A 20,428-nucleotide genomic window follows, 5' to 3' on the forward strand; every position below is an offset into this window, starting at 1 on the left:
TAAACCAGCCCTGGTACAGTTTACAACCACATCTTGTCCTGTTGCTGCTTAGAGAAAAGGCCAGTCCCCAGCTGGCTACAGCCTCCTGTCAGGTGTGCTCGGTTCATCTTTTACAAACCCACAACCTCGTTTCCCTTCTCACGCCAATGTCAACGAGCCAGTGTAAACAACTCACTGAAATCAGGAGATGCTCACAGCCCTCCTGTCTGCACAGAAAACAAACCGGTTTTTTCTCTGCGGTTTCAAACTCTTCTCAAAGTCACAGGAAACGGCACAAGTGGAAGTAAAACGCGTAAGAAAATGATTCAGTTCAATGAAATCGTTCGCCCCTGCTTCCCACACACCACACGTATCTAGCATTTTCTTCTGACAGAAGAGTAAATCTGCTGCTGCCTTTTGGGGGAATTGTCCTAAAAGATGAATAGGTCATTAAAAAACCCATTCTGATAAATATTTCCCCTCCGTGTAACTCAGACTAAGCACACTGACACCATTTTAGCACGGCTTTCTGGCATGTGGCAGCGCCAGGTGTGAAAGGCCCCGTGCTGTTCTGAGGCGTTTCCACACCCCGCAGCTGCTCTGCCCCGGCTCATCTGCCTTGTGCCTCAGCAATCCCGAGTTTTGTCCCTTTTCTCCAGGAAATCAACCTGGGAGCAGCCAGGAGTCAGGTGCTGCTGGCCTGGGAGTGCACGTGGCCAGGCGGTTGTAATTTACAAACTGAAGAAATAATCACCGATTCCATTTTTCCCCTCTCTCAAGAGGAATCAAGCCAGCCCTGTTTCCACAGCTGTCAGGGAGCCAGCGGGGTGGAATCTGGGAGATTTTGCACCATGTTAACCTTTTTCCTCAACTGCATGGTCACTGGGTCTGGATTAACCACGCGCTGTGGGAAAGCACTGGAGCCTCACCCTGTTTCTACCACTTTGGCAATCTCAAGATTAGAAAAGGGCCTGAGGCTGGAAGAAGAGAGGTCAAACAGTGCAAATCACGGAATCACGGAAGGGTCTGGATTGGAAGGCACATTAAAAATCATCTAATTCCACACCCTGCCACCTCCCACTGTCCCAGGCTGCTCCAAGTGTCCAGCCTGGCCTTGGGCACTGCCAGGGATCCAGGGGCAGCCACAGCTGCTCTGGGCACCTGTGCCAGGGCCTCACCTCCCTCCCAAGGAAGGATTTTTCCCTAACTATTGCACTTTTCTCTTCTTTTTCTGCTTTGGTCAGGGTTGGGATTAAATGCGTAGAGACGGTATTTCATGTTCAGACTCAGATGTTTATTAATTCTTATCTATATTGTAGTCTTATAAGTGATGAGTTCTACAGCATTTCACTAACAAGTCACAAAATGGCCTCATATTTATCTTTATAAGGTCTTTTAAGGAAAAACTATCTAATTAATAAATGATACTTAAATTATTTTTACTTTTAACCTAATAACCAACCACCTGTGTTCCACAATGTAGATTTTTCTATCTAATTACAGAATACCATCCAAACCCATGGAGAAGAAGGTGAAGAAGGTGAAGAAGAAGGACCAGCCTCCACCATAAAACTACTATCTTGCTTTAGATATATTACTATATTCTAAACCCTTAAAGTCTAATTTTCCCAGCCTGTGGTATCACACACTTCTATTCAAACTGCACCCCCACAATCCCAGTTCTGCCATTCCATTTTGGAAGCTTCTCCACGGCCTCAGGTCAAATGCAGTGTTCTCCTGGGGGTCAGAGCCTGCCAGCACAGAAAGTCTGAAGTTCTCAGCATCCAGGGTTCCAACAGCTAAGATATGTATAGATGTACCATGGTTCCCAGGCCTGACCTCTTCTTGCTCCCTTTTCCCCACATTTTACCTGCAGGAGCTGCTTCCAACAGCTCTCTTTCCTTCTCACCAGCCCTTTCCATGGCTTTGCCTTGATAAGGATGAAATCATTTTTCTTGGTGGGTTTTCACGCTGAAAACCACTCCAGATCTGCATTATTTATGCCTTACAGGCAGGACTTGTTTCTCAGCACAGCAACTGATGCTGCAAAGGTTCTTAAATCCTGGAGCTGCTCAGCCCAGCCCAGCCGAGGCTGTGACCAAGCATTCCAAAAGTGATTTAGCCTGGGGCTGCTCGTGGAGGAGAGAAGCTTTACCTCTCTTCCACCTAAATCCATGCCCAGAGCCCAGGACCACATCCAGGAATGACCCAGGATCCCAAAGGCCATGTCCTGCAGCCAGAATTAAATTCACGCACACCTCACTTAAAAAAAAAAAAAAAAAAAAAAAAAAAAAACCAAAAAAAAAACCAACCAGGGGCTGAGTTGCTCTGGCACTTGGATTTCACTGAAATTGTGTGTTCAGTCTCCCAGTCCTTTCTGCTATGTGAGCTTCTATTGCCTTCTTTTCCTTGATTTTGGGACACTGCTGTTTGTTCTGTGACATGAAACTGGGATGAAATCAATGTGCTTCTAAAAATTCCTCCAAGAACTATGTTAATAACAGGGGGACATTTCCAACCTATACCCAAAATTGTCTGTATTTACCACAACATTCCAGCCTATAGGAAGGATGCAATTTTGTATTAAAACTCTTAAAGTAGTTTTCTCTAAGGAATTAATCATCTGTAATTGTGGCTTTGTTTCTTGCTTAGAAAGAGAATAGGCTTGCAAAGAGCGGCAGAAAAGTAAATAAAAAAATAAACCTTTTGTTCCCCTCTAAGTACTGGGGTGCAGTGACACATCTGAAGATTTATTTTGTATCTTACATCCTTCTTTATTTTGCAAATTCCAGGATGCACTGATATTCTCCACCAAAAAAAAAAAAGAGGGAAAATACAGAAGATGAGATCTGACTCTCTTGGTATTTGTGGTTTAAAAATCAAACTAAATTCCAACAAATTTCCTCTTGTAGCCTTCTTTAAAGAAGACAGAGGAATGGATGCATGGATTATCCCTTACTCATCCACTCTCAGTTTGATTTCAAGCTTCACCTTTCCCTCTGAAATGGGATATTTCCACTTCGCTTTAAACAGTTTAAATGTTTGAGAAGCTCTTTTTCAAAATTGTATTTCAAGTTACAGTGAGGGGAATACGGTAAAGTGCTTTAAATCACTGATGGCATCAGCTTGGGATTGACAGGACTTTTATATAAAGGTGATTTAAAATTCTCTAAGTGGTTCCAGTTTGTCATTGATCTGTTCCTGGCGGTAACTCTGGGGCCTGGTTCTCCTCACTCGTATCAGCAAAATTCAGGAGGAGGCAATGAAGTCAGAGATGAGTAAAAGGAGATGTTAAATTCCTTAACCTGTAGTAGGATTTGAAAGCATTATGAGAACAACTCTGTGCCCTTGCACGCTTCTGCAGAGCGCTGTGGAAATTAGAAATCATTTTACGAATTTTATTTTTGCTTCTCCCCATGCTGGAGGATGGGGAGCAGCCAGGATGCAGGGCCAGGAGGAGCAGGAGGAGAGGGTCACCCGACCAAACCCTGGGTGCTCCAAAGCAGCCCCTCAGCTGGGATTTTGGGTACCCCTGCACCCCATCCCCACGGAACACCTCAGAGCCCATGGGGCCCCTGGCTGCTCGTGGAGCGTATAAATAGCCAGCCAAGCGCACAAGTTCTTTACATCTGATCTGTTGTTGAATTTATCTTCAGCTTCCTGTGCTCACAGAACATGCGTGAAACCCCGCTGGTGGCACGGTTTTCAGAGAGCTCTGCTTGGAAAAGCAAGCAAGAGAACTTATTTTGAGACGCGGGGAAGGTGTGAATTGCTTCCGAGTAATTAACTACTTCTAAACATGGTGTAAAGCGAATAATCTCAGTTTGGGGAAGGAGAGCTACTTCATGTATGTGGTCCAAGGGCACTTGGCAAAACAGAGATTAGATTTTGAGCAGCCCCGGTTCCCAGGGTGCCACAGCTGCAGGGGGATTTCCTGGGCAGGCTGCAGCGAGCTGCCAGAGCCGTGGGTGGGAGGTGGAACAGGAGCTCAATTCCCGGCTTTCCTGGCCGGGGGGTGAGTTCGCTCACTTTGCTCCGAGCTGGGGAGTGTGAAGGTGCTGCTGCCATGTCCCAGCCCTGCAGCAGGCGTGTTCATGTTGCTGCTTGCTTTCACTGTCTGCTTTTTCCCGTTGCCATCTCTCTGGTTCTTCATTGTTCTTACACCAAACCAAACCAACGGTTTTATTTTCATTTCCCCCCCCCGGATTTCTCTGCTGAAAAACATCCCTTCTGCTGCCTTGCTGGGAAGCAGAAACTGGTTTTGTGTAGAGCTCTAGAGCAGTTGCAGTGGAGGAAGATGGTGATGGCGACCAGCTCCAAACCCCACTCCTGGCTCCCCCTCCCCTGAACTCCAACTCATTCCACCAGCACGTTTTTACTGTGCCTCAAGCAGATGAATAAAATACATCAAGACAAATCAATTCTGCCCAGAAGCTCAAATGCATTTTCTTGAGTTCATCCACTTCCCAGCACAGCCCTTTCCAGAAGGATGAGCTTGCTGCTGGCACAGCGCACAGGTACCCACTTGCTGCCTGGCTGCCTGCCAGCCACACCACTGGAGCTAGACAAAGCTGCTGCTCATAGACTGACTCCACGTCCACGGATATTTATGGATATATATGGATTTTTTTTTTTTCTGGGAGATATATATATATATATATCCCAGAAAAGGCTTATGTGCAACAGCTGGGTTTCATAAGGGCAAGTTTAGCACTTACTGGAAGTGGAGTGTGCTGGTAAGGAGGCACAAAGCAGAGCAGTCACCTCAACCTGAGAAATAATTAAATATTTTCAGATTGGAAATGCCACGTTTGTCACCAAAATGATCCAATATTGATTATGTCCCTCTCTGTGCACACACCCCAGAGCTTGTGTACCTGGCTGGGGCATTTCTCAGGTCATGCCCAGCACTGTCCAGGTTCCCTGTCCCATTCAGGGGGACACACGTGACGCAGAGCACGTAGCATTTCTAAAATCTTTAATGCCTGGACAAATTCCAAAGCTCACTCTGCTGCTGCTGTTTTCCTCATGTGCACTTTTGGAAATTATAATTCCTCACTCTGGGTTATAAAGCAGCATTTTGAGGTGGGATTTACCATATTCCCCCTCCCTCTATCATAAGGACATTGGCAATTAAGGTCGTGTTTCCAGGAAGGATGTTGTTCATAATGGCACAGAGGGTTCAGAAATCCAGGCAGGATGGCAAACAAGCTCCAAATCTGGAGGAAAGTGGGGTATTTTCCCATTAAGGATGAGCTGAGTGCCCCAGTTCAGCCGCGCTGGTTGAATGGAGTCAATAGGACCATGTGGCTGCTGTGGGAAGGGAAAAAGGAAAGTGGCAGAAAGAAGATCCTCTAAGAAAGGATCTTAGAGAAATGTGATGTTCTGGCTGGTCTCTGTCACCCTGGGTGGCCTTTAAATGACCACATTAAGAGGAGAATTGTCACAGTGCACTTGAATATGGGTTTCAAACCTACTGAGAACATCCAGACTGCAACACAAAATCCGGTGAAAACAGCTGAAGTTACCACTCCAGTCCACAAAACCTATGGAGGTGAGGAGCAGTGAAGGAATTTTCTCCCATCTCTCTGTTTTCCTCATTTCCTCTTGTATTTCAGGCAGCTGTTTTAAAAGGTTGTGACATTTCCTTTAACTTAGCTGAGTCCAAGAGGTGAAGAAGGGAGAAATCCACAGTCTAAGAAGGAACTAAACAGACCCCGTTCCTCTGACAATTTTCAGATAAAACCGCTGTGAGTTTTCCTTTAATGGGGCTGCACACAACTGCAGAAGCTTGGCACATTTACATCCAAAATTAATTAGGCTTCATTAGCAATAAACCTCTGGAAATTTGCATTTCCAGAGTCACCTGGATCCATTTCAAACCAGGATGCAGCAAGGCTTTGGATGCGGGAGATGTGGATGTTCTGCACAAGGAGGAGATTTTGCTCAAGCAACCACATGACTTTTTTATTACTCTGGGAATGTGAGCACACGGAACACACCAAACCAGGAACATCCTCGTGGAGCTTCTCACGTTGTCTCTGTGATTTGTGTCCATCCAGTCCAGCACAGCCTGTGCTTCCATGGGAGAGGGATTGACTCCTCCTCATCCACTTCCCTCTGGAAGAGTCTGCTCCAACACTGTCACCATTTTGTGTGTTATCATACAGTCATGCTGTCTTTATTTTAAAAAAGCAGGAGGTGAGGCTCCCATCATGGAAAACAGCTCTCCCTGTTCCAATTAAACCACTGATGCTCACTGACCTCCCCTGCTCCTCTACCAGCCCTTTCTCCAGGGCTCTTTGCCAGCACCAGACCAAGCCTGCCTGTGCTGGTGCTGCCCTGGTTTGTGCAGCCCTTGACTCGTGGCCTTGAACCTCCCACCACCCTCAGCCCCAGGCTGGTCCCAGCAGCAGGGATGAGACCCATGGATGGGGTCCTGGCTGCTGGGATGGGGTCCACAGCTCTGCTGTCCATCCACCAACACCTCGAGCAGGAATCATTTGCTCTCTGCCAGTCTTATTTTCAAGCAGGAGGGAATCTGAGGCTTGTGCAAATATTTAAACACACGTCTGTCCTGAATTATTCAGTGTACTCTGCCTGCTCCTGGAGTTCATTCAAAGGCAGGGCAGTCGATAGAGCTCTGACATTCACCGTGGAGAGGAGGAGGCAGAGGGAGCACCAACAACTCCCTGCCCTCTCCACCCCTCCTGCCCCACAGGCTCCTGCTCTGAGCTCCCTGGCGCTGCTGTCCAGCACCTAATCTGAGCAAATTTGCCTTAATTTAAGGTGACCCTGTGTGGCACAAACCTGGGGACTCCTGTGTCCTGAGCTATGGGTGAGGCTGCAGTGCCTGACTTCAGAAGATCCAAGGAAAAACCTGAGCAGCCTCGTATTTTTCTGCTCTGGTTGAAAGAGGCTTTTTCCAGTGGCAGATGCACATCCCTGTGCATCACAAACCCCAAAAGGCAGCTCTTGGCCTCTTGAAGTCAAAGGGGAATGTGAGACTTGAATTCTAATTTCACCTATGAACTGAAGCACAGCTGAGAGCCAAAGCCCTTTGGAGCAGAGGGGTCTTTCCTCTGGTTCCACCACTCCCAGAAAAATTAGAACATTTGCCCAACATCAATTAAAGACCTTGTATGAGCATATTAATCCACATGTGGGTCTGTGCACCTCTCCTGCTTCTGTGAAATTTTATGAAGAGCAAATTATGTACCAAACTCTGCAATCTTGGCTTTCTCATCTGCCCAAATGCAGCAATTACAGCAGTAACTTTGATACTGCACCACACTGGAATACTCGGCTCCTGCCGAGTACTTTTGTCCCTGATCAGCCATCAAATAAAGTCACAGTTTCCCTTGGTGAATCAAGCTAATGACAAAATGCAGGGTTTACATATAATCCAACAACTCAGCAAGCAGCTGTTTCCAATATGTGAGATACAAGCAGAAATATCTTATGGAGAAAGGAGAAGGGATTGTGTCACCCTCTGATCACACACTGCTCCTGGGCACTGCTTTTCCCACTTCCAGGGAAAACCAGGACAGTACTGACAGATTTCAGCAGAGTTCGTTCCACATTGTCCAACACCTCCAGGCTCACACTGAGGAATTCCTTAATCAGACATAAACACAAGTTGCTTTCTGGTACATCTAATATTTGCATGGGGACATTGCAAGTAGGCAGCTGGGTTTGTAAAGATGCTTAATCACAAAGGTCTGGGTTAAAGTTCAAGTGTCTGCACTAAGCTGGAGAAAATCTAAATAAGCAGCAATTAAAACAGTCTGACTCATACAGGGCACTGCTGGACCTTGAAATGGCTGAGCGCTTGAAGCTCTGTTGGGAAGGATTCTTATTTCAGTCCAACAGCAACAGAAGGTACATTTGGGGGAGAAAAAAGGGTATTTTGGGGAAAGGTAACATCTTCACCTGGTTCCAAGGGCTGCGGACAGAGGATGCCTTTAATCCTGCTGCTGTCAGAAGGGCCCAGGCTGCTCCGAGCAGCAGCTCCCACCCTCAAAAGGCTGAGCTGAGGCTGGGAGCCAGGAGCAGAGCAGCCGTTCCAGCCTGCAGCCTCCCAGCCTGAGCAGACATCCCAGGAGCAGAAGTGCTCCTCTCCCCACGTGGAACGTGGGTGGGAAGACAGCAGAGTCCAGATGGGAAAAGGGACTTTCCTGATGCAAGAGCCTGAGAACTGCTGGGTAAGAACAGACCCATCTGGAACGGCAGCTGAGACGCAGCCCAAGAAACTGCCTTGCCTTGGGATCAATCCCAGGAATCACAGACTGCTTCAGCAGACAGAGGATGGGCCTTGTCTCTGTACCGCTGGATGCAGGCTGTTTATGTCTTGCTTTACCACGTTGGCAGGAGGAAGTGCTCCAGTGGCAAAAGAGACTCTGAGAGCTGCACTGTTCATGTGCAGCAATATTTGGACAGCAAACCCACCAGTCTGTCCCATTCCCGTATCAGTAGGAAGCTACAGGAAAAAGAGATGGACTCCCTGCCCACTGCGCTAGAAAGGGAGATGAATTCCAGTAAATCTGACTGGCGAGGTGCTGCCCCGAGGCACAGCCAGTGCTTCAGTTCCTGTGCCATGCCAGCCTGTGCTTGTTGAGACAGGAAATGAGAGGCACCAGTCAACGGGTGGGCTCCGTGCCCTGCTCAGCAGCCCCACACGAGTGTGCCACGCACGGCTCCACTGCACGTCCCTACTAACGGCCCGGGTTGGTCTTTAACCTCAAACCTGAGCCATGGCTGGGCAGGTGAGCAACTGTACTCCTTGGATTCGATCCATAACAAACCTGGGATCTGCCTCTGAGCACTTAGCTTGCTTCTGTGGGCAGGAAAGAACTTTGGAGGTTTCTGCAGGGAGCCACCACGCTATTTCCATCAGGGAGCACCTGGAGCTGTCCCTGGGGCAGCACCATGAGCACCTGGCTGGATGCACCTGCCTTTCTCCCAGGAAAGGGAATGCACATTCCCTGAGCACCTGCTGGATCCTGAAATGGGCAAAAAGAGAGCCCTGAGCAGCTTTCAAATGCTCCCATGGCCAGGATCCCAGAGCTCCTCCTCTCTCCTGTCCATCCTGGAATGGGAGCATGGCACAGGAAGGAGGAACACAGCAGTGCTGCTGTGGGACAGCCAGTACAGAGATGACCACTGCTCCTTTTTGGGATAAACACATTCCTGCCTAACCGAGAGGCACCTGTAACCTTTGGAAAGTGGAAGCTGAGAGTTGACTCAGCTAAGACTTTAAGCCAGAATTTAAGCTCTTGGTAGCAGGATGTTTTTTTTATTGTTTGCAGTTTCTGGTGAGGCAGAGCCGTCCTCCAGAAGCAGCCTCGAGCCTCTGTCACAGCACCAGTAAGAATTTCCCCCCTTTAAGTGACTCAGGCTGGCAAAATGTTCCATCAGGGCTGCACAGCCAGGCTGGCCCCAGAAACTTCCAGTGAGCAGCAGGGAAACGAAAAACCGTCTTCTTACCATCTCGGGGCTAATCCCTGTCCTCTCCCCCAAGCAGCAGGGAAGCACAGGGCAAAGCCCTGCTGGACAAGAATTATCCAGCCCAGAATGACGAATTTCTAAACGGCACTGGGTCAATGACCACGCTGAATGTCAGCATGGAGAGTAAATAGTGACCCTCGGAAAGTGCTGCATCAGCCTCGGCAGCCTGAATGCCACCAGCTCCTCGGGGAAGGGCAGGAATCTGGGACACGGGCACTGCGCGGACATTTCTGCAGGGTTCCGGTTACTTTATGCAAAAATCTCGAGATTTCACACTCCCACCACAAGCCGGCCCGCGGGGCCCCTCTGCTGTCGCGTCCCAGCACTGCAGAGTTAACTCGGCACAACGATCAGCACTGGCTCCCTGAAAACCGCCTCATTTCCAGGGATTTTGATGGCACTGCTGTAAAAATGACCCAGGAAGTTCAGTCTCCCTCTCACAGAGCAGAGAAGCGCCGAGGAAACCCTGCAAGGGATGTCCCTGATCCACCAGTAACTCAGTGCCGGAACGAACCCGTTTCCCACCACTAATTTCCACGTAGACACCTCTGAGTTACAGTAACCAGCAAAGACTGTGGTATTCTTACAAATAATATTAAAAAGTATCTTAAAAGGGCTGAATTTTCTCTATTGCTACAGAATAATTTGTTCTGTTACCAAGTAACCCCACCGAGGGGCCTCTCTGTTGTTTAATATCCACCAGGCTGCACAGGACCCTGCTTTGGGAACCATCTCTGAGCGCTTCCAAAGCACAGCATTGCTCCCGAGACCAAACAGCCATTAACGAGGCAGAGTGCGTAATACTTTATTGAAACAAACGTCACCTTTATGCCAAGGGTTCCAGGCGAAAGGAGCACACTCCAGCGGAGCAGGCGGCCGCGCGTGGTGGCGTTGGTGGCCCCAGGGTGCCGTGAAGCTCAGATGGCTGCCATCCTTCAGTTATCACAGTACTGTACCTTTACAAGAGACAGCATCAGCACTGTGATAACTGAGCCAGGGCAGCCTGGCAGTCATTGGCCCCTCCGTGGCACTGCCGAGTCCTCGGTGTCCTCCTCCCTCAGTGTCCCAAAAACCCCGCGTCACCCCACGGGTGAAAGCCTCGGGAGCCTTAACGCAAGTGGCTTTGCAGCTGAGGTTCACTCCAGGAAATTATCCACATAATTAGTGTTAAATCTTAATGACCATGGCAGCTTCTGAGTGGTTTTAAGCAGCAGCTCCTTCTGGGCAAATCCACCCACGCTGGATTTAATGGAGAAAGAGCAACCACGGCTCCTACAGGGGACAGCCCGTCCTCCCCCTTAAACCCAGCCGGCCAGCAGCACGTGGCTCATGCTGCCCAAGTGCTGGCTGTCAGGGAGCAGTGGGACAGTGGCAGCCAGCCAGGAAAGCTGCTGGAGCCACTCTGGGACAGCGGGATCACCGCGGGCACGGCCCCGACGGCGGCACCAACCCCAAGGGTGGCACCAGCACCGTGCCCTGAGCCCGCCGGGCTCCTGCTGCCTGGTTTTCCAGGAGCTGGGATTTCCCAGCCCATCCCACGCCTTCACTGGGCTCCTCTGGAGCTTGGCACGTGAGTCTCCCGAGCCAGCAGGGCTGATCCTTGCCGTGCCCTCCGAGCGGTGCTCACAGGGAGCAGCCTCGAGGTGCCCGAGTTGGCATTTTTAGGTCATCAAATCCACATGAAAACATTTGAAACACACAATCCCACTAATTAGTTAAATTACAAGCTTCCATCAAGCTATATTTACCCCCCACCATTGTTTTTTTTTCCTTCCTTAAAAACAGGCACTGCTGAAAAGATCATGGGACTGTTTCTCCACCCCCCCACTTTGCTGCGTATATCTACAACTTTACCCCCTCTTGGTTTTTTTCTTCTCTAAAACCAGGCATTCCTGAAAACATCCCAAAATTACTTCTACCACCCCCACGCTGCCTGAGGGAATTGGATACATCAAGCCCTGAAATGAGTTTAAAAAACCACAACGGTTTCACGGTGCCAAAGTTAATGTGTTACTAAGTTTCCAATAAAAGTCCATTTATGATGTTGACGGAGCAGCACAAGAAGCTTCCATGTTTCCACCGGCAGGAAGCAGATATTCCACAAACTGGGGAATATTTTTTTTTAACACTTTAAATAACTCACCTGGCAAAGAGAAGGTGCTGGGATGTTCCAGAGGCTGTTTTTAAGAGAGAAACACAAAGCACTCGGCTGGATCCAGCCACGAAAACGCTGCCTTACAAGTTTGCAACTCCAGAGGGCAATGGAGAGGCAAACGTGGAATACCGGAGGAGCAGCACGCAGGGGAAAAAAAAAAAAACAAAAAACATTTGCACATTTTCAAACAAACTCCAAACATACATTACATAAAAAAGGGGACAGTCAACAGATTATGCAATGCTGACGTCAGGCGGCACAGATGACTTCAGCACGCATCCCCAAATTTGCAGATTTGCCACAGTTTGGGGATTAATCATTAAGGAATTGGCTGTTGCTAGGAAAGCACAACAAAAACTTGCTAAAAATATTAATGGATTCTGGCCGTGCAAAGGTGGGTTTTGAAAAGGAAAGGAGCTGCATGAGCAAGGAGCCCTTGGCTCTCACTCCCAGGTGTTTCCACACCAGCACTGGTATTCCAGGTGAGGAATTCCACTGATTTCAGCATGCCTTAAGTGTGGGATTGGGAATTCTACACCTCACAGGCTGAGGTGGTGAGAGAACCACCACTGCTTTGCAATTCAAGCATACTTTGATCACTCTATCAGGATTTTACTTGCGCTCCAGCAGTTCCTTATCAGGGTTTTAAAGGGAGAGGGTGAGCAATTCCTCCCCAGCACCCTCTGGCACAGCAAGTGCTGGAGTCACATCCGTATTCCAAGGGCTGATGCCATTTTCTCTGGAGGATCCACCTCTTCCCCCAGTACAAATACGGTTTGTTGTCTTGCATCTCTCACACACACACGCACAGATTTTTGCTTTGCTTCAGCCAGACTAAAGCTACACAGACCTAATGCAAAAATCTCAAGCAGGTTCTCCATTTATCTGGAAAAAAACACCTTTTTTTTATAGCAAAGTCCACATTAGTTTTGGAGTCCAGCACACATTTTTGTTCTTGTTATTGCTAAGGCCCTGCAAATTTCCATACACTTTTAAATAAAGCCCTCCAGTTTCCACCGTTTGCTGCCAGTTCTCACCTTCAAAACCCATTTCAGTTGGCCTGGTTAGTCTTTAAACTCCGGTTCCACCTCCTGCCCCTTTGGGGCTGGTGATATTTTTGCAGTTGTTTCACAGGAGCCACAAATCCTTCAGCATCCCAGCGACGGGACTGGGGACATTCCCTGCCCACAGCCCCAGGGCTGGTCCCTCCCCACCCCTACGCACGGCCCGAGGATCCCGCAGCGCTGCGAGCTGCGCTCGCCCTGCACGGGCTCGGGAGGTGTGTGAGGGGAACAAACCTCATCTCCGGCTTCCCCGGCGCGCTTTGAACACAAATCCCGGCGAGCCTGAGGAGGGAAGAACACAAACACCTGGTTACGGGGGTCCAGCGGCGCGCCGGGCGGTGACGCGGCCGCGCTGAGGGCCGGCGGAGCCCGGCGGAGCCCGGCGGGGCCCGGGCCGCCACCGCCGCTCCCTCCCAACTTCGCTGCCAGGGCGCTCCCCGAGCTTACCTGGAACGGGGAGGGGGAAAGCCGGGGAGCACCCGCGGGATGGGACGGACGGGGCGGACGGGGCGGGGCGGGCAGCCCCCCGTGCCCGCGGAGCGCCCCCCGGCCCGCTCGCCCCTCAGGAGCGCCGGGACCCGCCCGGGGCAGGGGGGGCGGCGGCCCCGCCCGCGCACCCCTGAAAATGCGAGTGCGCCACGGGGCAGCGCCGCGCCCGGCGCCGCCGGCCCCGCGCCCCCCGCCGCCGGCCGCCCACCCCGCGGTGCCCGGGGCCGCGCCGGGCCGGACCCACCTGCGGGCGCGGCGGGGCCGGGGCGCGACATGACGCAGCACGGGCGGGCGGGCGGCGTGAGCGCCGCCATCTTGCCGTGTTTATGGCAGCGCCGCGCGCCCACGTGACCCGCGCCCGCTTCCGGGGGCGGCGCGGGGGCGCGCGCGGGCGGGGGAAGGGGGGGGGGGGCGGGGAGCGGCGCGCGCCCCCGAGCGCGGGCACGGCGGCGACCGCGGGGGCGCGCACCGGGCACGGGCACGGTGTGGACACAGGGATGGGCACGGTGTGGACACAGGGATGGGCACGGTGTGGACACAGCGCCGGGCACGGTGTGGGCACGGTGTGGACACAGGGCCGGGCACGGTGTGGGCACGGTGTGGACACAGGGCCGGGCACGGTGTGGACACAGGGATGGGCACGGTGTGGACACAGCGCCGGGCACGGTGTGGACACAGCGCCGGGCACGGGGTGGACACAGCGCCGGGCACGGTGTGGACACAGGGATGGGCACGGTGTGGACACAGCGCCGGGCACGGTGTGGACACAGCGCCGGGCACGGTGTGGACACAGGGCCGGGCACGGCGTGGACACAGGGCCGGGCACGGCGTGGACACAGGGATGGGCACGGTGTGGACACAGCGCTGGGCACGGTGTGGACACAGGGATGGTCACGGTGTGGACACAGCGCCGGGCATGGTGTGGACACAGCGCCGGGCACGGTGTGGACACAGTGCTGGGCACGGTGTGGACACAGCGCCGGGCACGGCGTGGACACAGCGCCGGGCACGGTGTGGACACAGGGATGGGCACGGGGTGGACACAGGGATGGGCACGGTGTGGACACAGCGCCGGGCACGGTGTGGACACAGGGATGGGCACGGGGTGGACACAGGGCCGGGCACGGTGTGGACACAGGGATGGGCACGGGGTGGACACAGGGCCGGGCACGGTGTGGACACAGCGCCGGGCACGGTGTGGACACAGCGCCGGGCACGGTGTGGACACAGCGCCGGGCACGGTGTGGACACAGGGATGGTCACGGTGTGGACACAGCGCTGGGCACGGTGTGGACACAGGGATGGGCACGGTGTGGACACAGCGCCGGGCACGGTGTGGACACAGGGATGGGCACGGTGTGGACACAGGGATGGTCACGGTGTGGACACAGCGCCGGGCACGGTGTGGACACAGCGCCGGGCACGGTGTGGACACAGGGATGGGCACGGTGTGGACACAGCGCCGGGCACGGTGTGGACACAGCGCCGGGCACGGCGTGGACACAGGGATGGGCACGGTGTGGACACAGCGCCGGGCACGGCGTGGACACAGGGATGGGCACGGTGTGGACACAGCGCTGGGCACGGTGTGGACACAGCGCCGGGCACGGTGTGGACACAGGGATGGGCACGGTGTGGACACAGCGCTGGGCACGGTGTGGACACAGCGCCGGGCACGGTGTGGACACAGCGCTGGGCACGGTGTGGACACAGGGATGGGCACGGTGTGCACACAGCGCCGGGCACGGTGTGGACACAGCGCTGGGCACGGTGTGGACACAGCGCCGGGCACGGGGTGGACACAGCGCTGGGCACGGTGTGGACACAGCGCCGGGCACGGTGTGGACACAGGGCCGGGCACGGTGTGGACACAGGGCCGGGCACGGTGTGGACACAGGGATGGGCATGGTGTGGACACAGCGCCGGGCACGGTGTGGACACAGGGCTGGGCACGGTGTGGACACAGGGATGGGCACGGTGTGGACACAGGGCCGGGCACGGTGTGGACACAGGGATGGGCACGGTGTGGACACAGGGATGGGCACGGTGTGGACACAGCGCCGGGCACGGTGTGGACACAGGGATGGGCACGGTGTGGACACAGCGCTGGGCACGGTGTGGACACAGGGATGGTCACGGTGTGGACACAGCGCCGGGCACGGTGTGGACACAGCGCCGGGCACGGTGTGGACACAGCGCCGGGCACGGTGTGGACACAGGGATGGTCACGGTGTGGACACAGCGCCGGGCACGGGGTGGACACAGCGCTGGGCACGGTGTGGACACAGGGATGGGCACGGTGTGGACACAGCGCTGGGCACGGTGTGGACACAGCGCTGGGCACGGTGTGGACACAGGGATGGGCACGGTGTGGACACAGCGCCGGGCACGGTGTGGACACAGCGCCGGGCACGGTGCGGGCACAGGGCTGGGCACGGTGTGGACACAGCGCTGGGCACGGTGTGGACACAGCGCTGGGCACGGTGTGGACACAGCGCTGGGCACGGTGTGGACACAGGGATGGGCACGGTGTGGACACAGCGCTGGGCACGGTGTGGACACAGTGCTGGGCCCGCCGGGACAGCGCGGGGAGTGACACACGCACGGTGACACACACAGTGACACGGCGTGACACCGACCCACGCACCGTGACACACACAGTGACACACAGTGACACACCGTGACACTGACACACGCACCGTGACACACAGTGACACACACAGTGACACGGCGTGACACCGACCCACGCACCGTGACACTGACAGACACCGTGACACAGACAGTGACAGACAGTGACATACCATGACACTGACACACGCACCGTGACACACACAGTGACACACACACAGTGACACACAGTGACACACACAGTGACACACACAGTGACACACACAGTGACACACGCGGGGCGACACTGACAGTGACACGCCATGACACCGACCCACGCACCGTGACACGGACAGACACTGTGACACAGACAGTGACACGCCGTGACACTGACACACGCACCGTGACACACACAGTGACACATGCGGGGCGACACAGACAGTGACACACCGTGACACTGACACACGCACCGTGACACACACACAGTGACACACAGTGACACTGACACACACACAGTGACACACACAGTGACACAGACACACAGCAAGTGACACAGACACACAGAGTGACACAGACACACACAGCGACACAGACACACACAGCGACACACACAGCGAGTGACACGGACACACACAGTGACACGGACACACACAGTGACACAGTTACACACAGCGAGTGACACAGACACACACAGTGACACACACGCACACAGTGACACAGACACACACAGTGACACACACGCACACAGTGACACAGACACACACAGTGACACACAGTGACACGGACACACACAGTGACACAGACACACACAGTGACACACACACACAGTGACACACACACACAGTGACACAGACACACAGTGACACAGACACACACAGTGACACAGACACACAGTGACACACACACACACAGTGACACACACACACACAGTGACACACACACACAGTGACACACACTCACAGTGACACAGTCACACACAGTGACACAGACACACACAGTGACACAGACACACAGTGACACACACACACAGTGACACAGACACACACAGTGACAGAGACACACACACAGTGACACACACACACAGTGACACGAACACACACAGTGACACACACACACACAGTGACACACACACACACAGTGACACACAGACACACAGTGACACACACACACAGTGACACACACACACACAGTGACACACACACACAGTGACACAGACACACACAGTGACACAGACACACAGTGACACAGACACACACAGTGACACAGACACACACAGTGACACACACACACAGTGACACACACACACAGTGACACACACACACACAGTGACACAGACACACACAGTGACACGGACACACACAGTGACACACACACACAGTGACACACACACACAGTGACACAGACACACAGTGACACACACACACAGTGACACAGACACACACAGTGACACACACACACACAGTGACACACACACACAGTGACACACACACACAGTGACACACACACACACAGTGACACACACACACAGTGACACACACACACACAGTGACACACACACACACAGTGACACACACACACAGTGACACACAGACACACACAGTGACACACACACACAGTGACACACACACACACAGTGACACACACACACAGTGACACACACACACACAGTGACACAGACACACACAGTGACACAGACACACACACACAGTGACACACACACACAGTGACACACACACACAGTGACACACACACACAGTGACACAGACACACACAGTGACACACAGACACACAGTGACACGAACACACACAGTGACACAGACACACACAGTGACACACACAGTGAGTGACACGAACACACACACTGACACAGACACACACAGTGACACGAACACACAGTGACACACACACACACAGTGACACAGACACACACAGTGACACACACACACACAGTGACACAGACACACACAGTGACACACACACACACAGTGACACAGACACACACAGTGACACACACACACAGTGACACAGACACACAGTGACACAGACACACACAGTGACACACACACACAGTGACACAGACACACACAGTGACACACAGACACACACACACAGTGACACAGACACACACAGTGACACAGACACACACAGTGACACGGACACACACAGTGACACACACACACAGTGACACACACACACAGTGACACAGACACACAGTGACACACACACACAGTGACACAGACACACACAGTGACACACACACACAGTGACACACACACACAGTGACACACACACACACAGTGACACAGACACACACAGTGACACACAGACACACACACACAGTGACACAGACACACACAGTGACACAGACACACACAGTGACACGGACACACACAGTGACACACACACACAGTGACACACACACACAGTGACACAGACACACAGTGACACACACACACAGTGACACAGACACACACAGTGACACACACACACAGTGACACACACACACAGTGACACACACACACACAGTGACACACACACACAGTGACACACACACACACAGTGACACACACACACACAGTGACACACACACACACAGTGACACAGACACACAGTGACACAGACACACACAGTGACACAGACACACACAGTGACACACACACACACAGTGACACAGACACACACAGTGACACACACACACACAGTGACACACACACACAGTGACACACACACACACAGTGACACACACACACAGTGACACGGACACACACAGTGACACACACACACAGTGACACAGACACACAGTGACACACACACACAGTGACACAGACACACACAGTGACACACACACACAGTGACACACACACACAGTGACACACACACACACAGTGACACACACACACAGTGACACACACACACACAGTGACACACACACACACAGTGACACACACACACACAGTGACACAGACACACAGTGACACAGACACACACAGTGACACAGACACACACAGTGACACACACACACACAGTGACACAGACACACACAGTGACACACACACACACAGTGACACAGACACACACAGTGACACAGACACACAGTGACACAGACACACACAGTGACACAGACACACACAGTGACACAGACACACAGTGACACACACACACAGTGACACACACACACACAGTGACACAGACACACACAGTGACACACAGACACACACACACAGTGACACAGACACACACAGTGACACGGACACACACAGTGACACACACACACAGTGACACACACACACAGTGACACAGACACACAGTGACACACACACACAGTGACACAGACACACACAGTGACACACACACACAGTGACACACACACACAGTGACACACACACACACAGTGACACACACACACAGTGACACACACACACACAGTGACACACACACACACAGTGACACACACACACAGTGACACACAGACACACACAGTGACACACACACACAGTGACACAGACACACACAGTGACATACACACACAGTGACACAGACACACAGTGACACAGACACACACAGTGACACACACACACAGTGACACAGACACACAGTGACACACACACACAGTGACACAGACACACACAGTGACACACACACACAGTGACACACACACACAGTGACACACACACACACAGTGACACACACACACAGTGACACACACACACACAGTGACACACACACACAGTGACACACACACACAGTGACACACAGACACACACAGTGACACACACACACAGTGACACAGACACACACAGTGACACAGACACACAGTGACACAGACACACACAGTGACACACACACACAGTGACACACACACACAGTGACACACACACACACAGTGACTCACACACACAGCGAGTGACACGAACACACACAGTGACACAGACACACACAGTGACACACACACAGTGACACACACACACACAGTGACACACACACACACAGTGACACAGACACACACAGTGACACACACACACAGCGAGTGACACGAACACACACAGTGACACAGACACACACAGTGACACACACACAGTGACACACACACACAGCGAGTGACACGGACACACACAGTGACACAGACCCCCGCCGCGGTGTCACCCGCGCCGAGCAGCCCCCGGGCACGGCGGGCTGTGCGGTGCCAGGCTGTCGGCAGGCGGTGCGCACCTCCCGGCTCCGCGTGTGTGTGTGCGTGTGCGCCACGCACAGGTTGCACCTCGCCGGGCTGTGCTTTTCCAGCTGTGCATCCACAGCTCGCACGCCCACGGCCGCGCTTTCCGCCCGTCCCCAGCGGGGCACGCACAGGTTGTACCCGCCGGCCGCAGCCGGTGCCCGCCCCGGTGGTCGCGGTCCCCCGCGGGTCCCCCCGGCTCCCAGCGGGCACGGCCGTGCCGGGCGTGCGGGACGTGCCCCGGGAGCCGCTCCCATGGGCGGCGCGGCTCGGGGAGCCGGGATGCACCGAGCCGGGACGTGTCGGAGCGGGATGCGCCGGGCCGGGATGCACCGAACCGGGACGCGCCGGGCCGGGGTGTGCGGAACCGCGGGGGCCCCGTCGGGCCGGGGGATGCGCGGGCGGCTCCGGGAC

General features: G+C 53.5%; 2 long non-coding RNA genes across 2 annotated transcripts in view; both read right to left on the reverse strand.

Annotated features, from left to right (window-relative positions):
• LOC137478891 (uncharacterized) overlaps window positions 1-20,428 on the reverse strand; it is a 369,499-nt gene that overhangs the window by 289,229 nt on the left and 59,842 nt on the right. The window lies entirely within an intron of this gene.
• Window positions 4,177-12,933, reverse strand: LOC137478890 (uncharacterized). Its single transcript, XR_011001857.1, has 2 exons — window positions 11,630-12,933; window positions 4,177-10,442 (listed from the first exon to the last, which is right to left on the reverse strand). It is a non-coding gene; the product is annotated as an uncharacterized lncRNA (long non-coding RNA).

This window comes from Anomalospiza imberbis, chromosome 9 (genome assembly GCF_031753505.1).
Source record: "Anomalospiza imberbis isolate Cuckoo-Finch-1a 21T00152 chromosome 9, ASM3175350v1, whole genome shotgun sequence".
Classification (NCBI taxonomy): Eukaryota; Metazoa; Chordata; class Aves; order Passeriformes; family Viduidae; genus Anomalospiza; species Anomalospiza imberbis.